We start from the raw sequence: 9,524 nt of genomic DNA, 5'->3' as shown, positions 1-9,524 counted from the left end.
ATCAAGTAGAGTTTTGAGGTCAGCCCAGCCTGATTTTGCCTTAAAAAATATTTTATTTTTTTTTACTCATTTGCAAAACACATGGTTTTCATTACTTTTGCTTTGCTTTGCTTTGTTTTCTGCTTGGGATACTTATAATTTATTTTTTCGTTGCTGTCAAGCTGTGGGTTTCTTTTTTCTTTATTAATTATGCTTGGTACAGCATATATTGTTTTGTTTTGCAATCTTAGATCATTTTTTTTCATTTCAGGAATGTTCTACTATAGATTTGATTGGTGTTTCAGGGTCATTACTTTTTAAAAGACTTTTTAAGGAACACATCTTTTTTCTTTTTGTGAATTGGATCACTTTTCTCTGTTCTTCATACATACCATCTGTTGCCTCATTATTTTCAACTATAGATTCTGAAAGATATATTTCAAATTTACTATTTCTCTGAAACTCAGTTTTTTGCAGTATAAATTCTGCTCTTTATTACTTCTAATGTAAACTGTGATTCTAAGAGTGCATTTACAGTTTCTTGGCCTGCTTGGGTATCTCAGCCAGACTTTCCTTCATCTTAGCCTGCAGTTTACTTTTGCATTTTGTCTTATTTTTCATCTCCTTTCCCTCTCTAGAAGCCATGCCTTCTTGCAATTTATTGAGAACAAAATATATGGACTTTCTAAGATTTTCTTCAATTTTTTAAAGTAAACAAATTTAAAGGCATGCCTTTTCTCCATATCTTTGGGAAACACTTATGCTAGAGCAATACCTGAAAAACTATGGTCCATGGGCCAAATCTGGTGCATTCCCTGTTTTTATAAATAAAGTTTTATGGGAACACAGCAGTATATATATATATATATATATATATATATATATATATATATATATATATATATAGTCTATGGCTGCTTGCTTTCACCCTACAGTATAATTACAACAGAGACTGTGTGGCCTCCACAATCTAAAATATTATTATCTGGCTATTTATGGAAAAAGTTTGCCAACCCCTGTACTAGTCTCCACTGTTAAATCATTGTTAAAGGTAGAACATTATTTCTAAATCCATTATTTGACCCTGGAGGGCTATCCATCACACTGTCTCTGTAGGTGTTGATAAAGATGTCCTTTCAGATTTAAGTTAGAGCAGGGAGCTTACCATCAGGGTACCTGTGGGAAACAGATAACACACTCATACTGGGTAATTGATAAAAGATTCATTAAGGGACTATTTCCAAAGGTGTGGGAAGAGTTCAGGGACTCCAAAAATTAGTGATGCAGAATCCCAAGTCTAGTAGCTTACTACCCTAGGTCTGAAGGATTAAGGGGAGGCGGGGAGGGGTACCAGAACCCAGATAGAATAGCTGAGTGGAGAGTTGCCTGACAAGAGTTGTGGCTTTTAATAGAGAGATGCATCTATATCACAGTGACTAGTAGCGGGGAAGCCAGAGTAACAAATGTCCTCATCTCACTTCTGTCCTAGAGTGTCATGCTGGTGCCTCTTAATGGCTGAAGTCAACCAGAAACCAGAGGATAAAGGATTCACTTACTGCATCCCACACAGATCTGCTTTCTGGGGGTGCAGCTCACAGTGAGTAAGTGAAAGACATCAGCTCATGGAGTTTATGTTTATAGGCTCTCAATCAGAGCTATCCAATGGAACTTTCTATGATGATGGAAATATCTATGTTGTCTAATAGGCTAGCCACTAGCCATATGTGGCTGCTGAATGCTGGAAATGTGGCTATGAACTTAGAAACCGAATCTTTAATTTTATTTAATTTTAATTAATTTTAATTTAAATAGCCACATAGAACTAGTGCCTATCCTATTGGACAGCACAGCTCTGGGTGGATTTCTATTTTCTAGTGTGCATTGACTGCAGTGTACTTTGTTGGACTGTCCTGGGATCTTTTGTTCCCCAGTTCTATGATTAGGAAACAGATAATTCATTTCTGAACATTCTGAGATAATCTCTCTCTCTCTCTCCTTTTCTAGAAATAATATCTGAAAACTCACAACCTCTAAGGAACATAACTTCCAGGCTTCCTTTTATGACTTTGTCTGCCTAACATCCCACCTTGGACCTCTTCCCCTTCCCTCCACTGTGTGGTCATAGAATAGTCTCTCAGCAGAAGTGGAGAACCATTCCTGGTGGTTTCAGGGAGGATGATTTTATAAAACTCTTTGAGCATAGTATAGGATGTCTGTTTTTTTAATCAGCAAAGTTCTGGGGTCTCTTCCTATGAACTAGGGTTTAACAGTACCTGCCAACCTTGATATTCTTCTTCAGAAGCCAAGATGTGCTATGAAGAATGATTTAATTTTATCCGTTCCCTGCCATGAATAGAGTTAGTAAAACTTTTGCTCAGTATTAGAGACGTGGCAGAAATTAACACAACATTGTAAATCAACTATATTTCAATTAGAAAAAAAGAATTGGAGACTTGGTTGATTATGATTCTTAGCTCTGAGAGTGTTCATGTGTATTTTAGTGAAAAGCTGGGAGAGGTCCTCTCAGGGATGGCTGTGTGGATTCTATTAACCTCAGAGCCTCCCCTCACCATTTTTTCATTATGATTGTCACAGTTGCTGCTGAAAACAAAACAGATCATGATTTTGAATGTGCATAATCTCAGGTCTGATGCAAAATTAATACCAATTGCTTGGTTTTCACACAGAGACATTAATTACTATTTGTTTTGTATTTGCATTCGCAGGTATCTGTGGAGGGAAATTTGCATACCTTGTTGTTAGACCATTATTAAAATGACAGTTGGGAAAATATTTGAAAAATATTGTCTTTCCTTGTGTTTTCCTTTCTAGCATTGCTGTTATTATTTTTTATTTTCTCGGTAACTTAACGTTGGTGGCACGATTTTGAAATTCCAGATCGGCAATGGAAACCTTTCTGGGACATTGGTACTTAAAACAAATCCAGTGTTGGAACTGGGGCTTCCTAATGGCTTTGCATTTGTGTGCAAACAAGCTGAACCAGTCCTGCCGTTTAAAGTTGGTGAATCAGAGGCACCTGGGAAATAATCTTTTGTTGTTTAAATCTTTGGAGAGGCACATAGAACGCTTTTAGCTGGGTGCTTCCTGCAGTTGGGTCTGTCTGAATTTGGGTTGAGAAGAACAAGCAAAGGAAAATTACGGTCTTTTCATCATCATCTTGGCACAGAATCCTGAAATTGGACTTAGACCACTAGGATTCACGTGACCTGGTGATGCCCCTGAGTAGCTGAAGAATCGTGGACAAGTCATTTTATCTTCTTACCTGTGAAAATGGTGCTCACCCCTGTCATGGCAAAGCTCAAATGAGATGAGGCAAATTGTCAGCTTTGGAGAACCATGTACATTTGACAGGTGACTGCGACTACAATTGCCAGTTCTGTTAACCTTATTCAGTCTTTTCCTAAGGGGGTGAGATGTGGCCATACTCTCATGGGTGCGCATCTTCCTACTGTCAGGCCACTCATGGTCACAGCCCTCAGGTCCGCACTGGATGGGTGGGCTCTGCTAAGGGCGCATCCTTGCTCCTATGTGGGTTGCCTGTGACCATGAGCTGCTCAGTGAAGGAAGACAGTCTTTCCAGGAAAAAGAGAGTTTTTACCTATTTTCATCGTACTAGTAAAAATTAATTCATTAGTTCTATACATTTGTCAGACATCTACTCCGCCAGGTAGAGGGTGTTCCTGGTTTCTATCCTTTGGGACTTACAGTCTAGGGCAGCTCAGGATGTGTGTATTTCCTCCAAAGCTGGGAGAATATGCAGATTGATTACTTGACTGATTGATCCAGTGATTGATCATTTGTTGAGCCTTTTGTGATGTGCTAGGCACCAGAGATGTGAAAGTGAACAGGATACGATCTCTATCCTGAGAGTGACCCAACACTTCAGATGCTTTGTGGGGTGAATCATGCATTCAGAGTTTGGGATGCCCTCTCGCCTCCCAAGGGATTCTGATCAGGCATCTAGATTTTGAATCTGCATTTTGAACAAACCCCTTGATGGGGGAGAACAATCTGGAAACACGGCTCTGGAGAATCCATATGTGGTCGGGGACTTTCTGTCTCTCTCTCTCTGTCTCTCTTTTTCTCTCACAGACACACAGACACACAGACACACACTCCAAAATCAGTATGGGAGACGAGAAAATGTTTCTCAGAGTTGAAGGTCAGCTGCTGAGGAGAAGCATGCTCCCTGGCTGTACCTGGCTTCCCAGGCCCCTCCCACATTTGGTCAAGCTGTCCCTGTCCTCAGCCACGCGTGACATTAGATCACAAACCTGAAGTTCCAAAAAGAAAAATAAAGTCCACTTCTCCATTATAAATATGCACATTTTTATATGAAAAAAATATAGGTAAATATTATTATGCATTATACCGTAGCTTTGACCCCCTTATCAGTAAATCTTTTTGGAAAGAAAACCGCTTTGAATTGCTGTATGATTTCAGGCTCTTTTGGCATACCACCAGTTGTGCAAGTGATATATTATTTTTGGATGTAATTTTACCAATGGCTATTTAGTGACCCTTACTCTGTGACAAGTACCATGCAAAGCACATTCCATGTGCTACCTTATTTAATCTTTGCAGTCAATTCATAAAGCGAGGATTATTATTTTTCCCATTTTGTAGTTGATGTAACTGGGGCTCGGAGAGATGGGTGTCTTGTCCAAAGTAACACATTCAGTGATGGTACTTCTAATTTTCCACTTTTATAAATGGCACTGAAAAGCCCATCTTTGGACCTAAACCTTTGGCCATGTGCTTGATTATTATCTTATAATCGATTCCCGAAAGGGGGATACTCAGGGGATTCTGTGCCACATCTGGACAGACCCTGTACCCTGAACTTTTCTCCTCGCTTGGTTTCCTTCGTTGTCCCAGGAGCCTAGGGTTTTCAATGCTCCACATGTGCTGTGCTCTTGCTTTTTTGTCACGATCTTCCTGCCCCAGGTAGAAGGACGCGAGCTGGGGCTCCTGAGACTCCCTTTCGCAGCCACCGATGTCTCCTGATGTCTATTTGGGCAGTGACATGTAAAGGCCAATAAGATCAGGTCAGGGTGATGCCGTGACAAGGTGTCAGTACCTGGAATGTGACAGGCACCTGGGCAAGCTTTCTCCATGACCCCTGGGTGGTGACTGACAAACAGCATCTGTCACCAGAACAGTCATGCTGAAAGCAGAAGGAAATGTTAAAGGCAGCTCTGAGAAAGCCCCCCAGGCCTCCTGCCACTGTGAACCCCTGGGACACTGTCAGTGGGGAGACCTCACTGCCAGGTGGAGGCAGCAAAAGGGGGTAGCCTTTCAGAGTAAGCACGGAGTTAAGGCCTGGCGCTCCTCCCTCCTGAGGCTGTGGCCTCCCTAGGACAGGCTGAGGAGATTGTAGGTTGTGAGGGTCTCCAATTATTGGAGGTCCCATCCTACATCATCAAACACATTTAAAAGGCACTGGCATCTCAAATTAAGGATGCAGGTTGACCTGCATTCCGTTGTTACCATCTACATTATTTTGCAGGCATTTAATGAATGATTACTTATTTTTGTTTTACATCTCATGATCTGTTGAAGCTGTATTTTTTAAAGTCCTAATATTTTTTGGAGGCCCTTGAATAAACCCATAAGCCTGAGTCTATAATACCTTCTGGGTAATCTCCCCAGACCCCACCTGCCATCTCGTGAACTCTCAAGAAAGGGATCTGCCAGCTTCTTTGTGACCCAAGTTCAAACCCTTCCTCTGGGGCCTTATCTGCTCGGTCTCCAGACCCACCTGGTATCTCCTTCCTCAGTACTTTGATAGCACCCAGATTCCAATGGCACATAGGGGCAATTTTGATTCAGTTTTTATCACGTCTGCCTCTTCTCCTGGAACATGAGCTGGGACTCTCGTGTCCAGATCCCCAAAGGCTTAGCAATGGTGCCGAGTGGTGCCTAGCAGGACCTCAACAAATACCCACTAGCTGCATGGAAGAAAGGGTGAGTGGCTGGAGCTCCTAGGGATGTCTTTAGCTCTGAAGCTCTCGAAATGTGCTCCCTGGACCAGTGAATCAGCATTTGCTAGCAACTTGAGAGAAGTACAAATTCTTGGGTTCCTACCCCAGACCTCCTGAATTGGAAACTCTGGACTTGCATCACCTCCAGGCGAAATCCATGCCCTGAAGATAAACATCTAGACTTGGGCTTCTCAGATTATAACGTGCACACTAATCACTTAAGGATCTATTAAAATACAGACTCTGATTCAGTGGGTTTGGGGTGGGATCTGAGTTTCTTTGTTTCTAGCAAGTTCTTTGATAAAACTGCTGCTGGTCCATGGACCACACTTCGAGTAGCAAGGCTCTGGTCTACCCCAGTTCAAGTTCCAGCTGATTCATGGCCAGGCAGGAAGAAGGAAAGCGACACTTGGTCAGTGATGGCAGGTCTCTGAGCTTCACTTTCCTCATATATCACATAGGGATAAAGAGGCTTACTTCGTGAGCTTATTATCATGGATAAAAGAAATAATATATGCAAAGCACAGTGCTTGGAGCATAATAAATGCTCGGTAAGTGTTTTCTCTTCTCTCTACCCTCTCTACACAGCTCCATTTCATTTTTCTTTCTCACTGAGATATTAAACTTCTAAGCACAGAGACTATGCTTTTATCCTTCTGAAGCCGGGCAGTAAGGGTAGTTATTTGAACGTCTGATATTAAGTAAAGAGAAAAACCTTTCAAATCTCCTCCAATTTTTCTTGCAGTCATTTAGGATTTGACAAACAGGATGAAAAACGATGGGGTGAAGTCACAAGAGGTAAGAATGAAGAATAGAAAGAAAGGGGTTTTCTCAGCAAGCTGGGGTTCAGGGAAGCAGAGCTAGGAGAACACCCATACGGTTCAGAGCCAACAGCTGTTTCCTGGGCACCCACTGCATGCTACACTGCCCAGCATTTGGGCACAGGGCCTCATTGGGATGCTGGGGAGCAGGGGATGGAGGAATGGAATGTGAGGACCTCAGAAGCACCTTCCTAATTGTGATCATTTGTCTTCCTGCAAGACACAGACCCTCATTTGGACTTGGCTGGGGACTGTGTGGGCAGGGGCGGTATGGGAGTGTGGGGAGGAAGCCAGCATGAAATTAATTCTCTGCCTCTCCCCTCTGGAATGTCAATAATGTGCTGAGGACAGTGGGCAGTGCAGTTGGCTGCCAGCCCCCTCCCATCCTGGGCTCAGAGCCTCTAGGCTCTCTTGTTTTGGAGCACGTGGGTCCCCAGGCCTGTAGCACCCTGCTCTTTGTATATCACTCCCATTCTGAGGAACCTGGCTATCTTCCCTGCTTCCAACATCCACCAGGAGGAGGCCCGACACACCCCCTGCTAGGGTTTCCCTCGTAACGACGGGCAGCGACCATCGGTGACAAAACCCAGCTGAGCCTGCTCCAGATGGCAACACTTTGACCAATCAGGGGGGCTGGGAGCCCGGCCACCCTGCCCAAGGCTCACCAGAGTCTCACACTGGTGTGCCATCCTGCTGCAGTCCAACTCCCCTCCCTGTCTCTGCAGCAGCCTCTGAACTGGCCAAGGCAGCTGGGACTTTATGTTATCATGTACTGGAAAGCTCGGAAGCGGCATTAAAACGTTTCCCATTTAGATTTATCTTGCATTCACATGAGCTTATGTTTATACCGTCTAATGGTAGGACATGGGCCTTGGTGAGTTCCAGGCAAATGCTCTCATCTTATGGGTAGGGCCACCACAATGCATGGAGCTCAGGTGACTTACCTGAGATCCCATGGCCAGGTGGCCTGTGTAGCACCACAGTGCCTCCTAGACCAGAGCCTTTTCAGTGTCACCACAAGGCAGGCACACCCAGCTTCAGCTTCTGGGAAACTCTGCTTGCGTTAGTTGCCTGGGAGTAAAGCATGGGGTTGTCAAGTTCTAGCTTGGCAGACAAATGATTGTAGCTGCTTCCCCACTGGGGATGTTTCTGGAAATGAGCTAGGAAAGTCTATGACACGTGGGGCACTGCTCACCTGTGTGAAAGAAAGTGTCTAGTCCTCTGGTCCAGGAAGCTCTGTGCTGACAGGTGAGTGAGGGAGGTGATTGCAGAGAGGGAGAGAAGCTCCTGGGTTGGCAGGAACCACAGGACTTTGCAGGATGGGGATGACTAGGTGGGGACACAGAGAGCCCTTCTCATTCTCGTTAGCGTTTCTAACTGAGACGGTGAGGGCTCCTTCACATTTGCATATACTAAGTACCACAACATCTATGTATGTATATATGTATACACACATATATCTGTCCATAGCATTTTTCTATTATAAAAGTAATACATGCTTGCTGTAGATAACCTGGAAGATACAGAAAATAGGAGAGAAGAAGGAAACACTCATACTTTTAACACAGAGACAAACATTCTTAACCTCATAGGTACATTCCCATATTTTTCTCTATAATGTTTTACCCGGTTGAGACCATACTGAGTCTATCCTTTTATGTCTCACTTGTTTCACTTAACAAGTGCATTTTCCACATGATTATGAATTCTTTATCAACAGCCCCTTTTGGATGCATAGCAGTTCACCACTGTTTGCTTAACCATTCGACAGTGATTGGACATTTGGGTTGTTTCCAAATTTTTCACGTGATAACGTGGAAATAAAAACCATCCCCGTACCCAGAACTTTTATATATAAGTAGCTAATAATAATAAGGACCTACTGTATAACACAGGGAACAGTACTCAATACTCTGTAATGGCCTATGTGGAAAAAGAATCTAAAAAAGAGAGGATACATGTATATGTATAACTGATTCACTTTGCTGTACACCTGAAACTAACACAACATCGTAAATCCACTCTACTCTGATAAAAAAAAAAAATTGACTATACTCAATAGCTAATAGAGATCATAATGGTATTAATTTCTTTTCAGAAAAGATTTTTTTATAATGGAGGATGACTTGATCAAAGGTTGATCAAGTTCCTAATGTGCCGCAAAAGTATTTATTAAAAGGGTGGTTCCAATGTTTCATCCCATCAGCCCTGGTTGAGAGGCACATGAAGGGGGATCTGAGTTGCCACCAGGAGATACCAGAGCATGGGAGGGTGGTTCAGAGGTCAGAAGGTCTGGGTTTTTTCTTCAACAAGTCCAACTTACTAAATACAAGCCTCACATGAGTCATTTAGCCTCTACGGGCCTCATTTTTCTCATCATTAAAAACAGAGATGTTATAATGATTCCCTCATAGGGTTGCTTCCGGAATTTAATGAGTTACTGTATGTGACATGCTTACAATGGTGTATGTAGTAAGCACTCAACAATAACAACAACTAATAATGATAATAATAACTGCCAGGGTTTCCAAGACCCAGACCCCTTGTTCACGCTCTTGGCAGACGTGGGGAGGTAGGGCTGACCCTACGCTCAGATGGACTCCAAGCACACGCCCTCTCCTTGTACATTCAGCTGAACAAATTCTTATAATTTAATCATGACTTTTAATGTGTGGAATGGTGGCTTTTACATTTTCCTGAAGCACCATTGCAGGCTGCT

The 9,524-nt window shown here is 42.8% G+C and overlaps 1 long non-coding RNA gene across 1 annotated transcript; it reads right to left on the bottom strand.

Annotated features, from left to right (window-relative positions):
- Window positions 1-4,355: 4,355 nt before the first annotated feature.
- LOC109551309 (uncharacterized) lies at window positions 4,356-8,889 on the bottom strand. The gene is made up of 3 exons (XR_002178029.3): window positions 8,001-8,889; window positions 7,750-7,876; window positions 4,356-5,010 (listed from the first exon to the last, which is right to left on the bottom strand). It is a non-coding gene; the product is annotated as an uncharacterized lncRNA (long non-coding RNA).
- Between the last annotated feature and the right edge of the window lie 635 nt (window positions 8,890-9,524).

The sequence above is a fragment of the Tursiops truncatus genome, chromosome 15 (assembly GCF_011762595.2).
Source record: "Tursiops truncatus isolate mTurTru1 chromosome 15, mTurTru1.mat.Y, whole genome shotgun sequence".
NCBI classification, from domain to species: domain Eukaryota; kingdom Metazoa; phylum Chordata; class Mammalia; order Artiodactyla; family Delphinidae; genus Tursiops; species Tursiops truncatus.
Note: the sequence above shows the minus strand (reverse complement) of the source record. Positions and strands in the feature narration are given on the sequence as shown.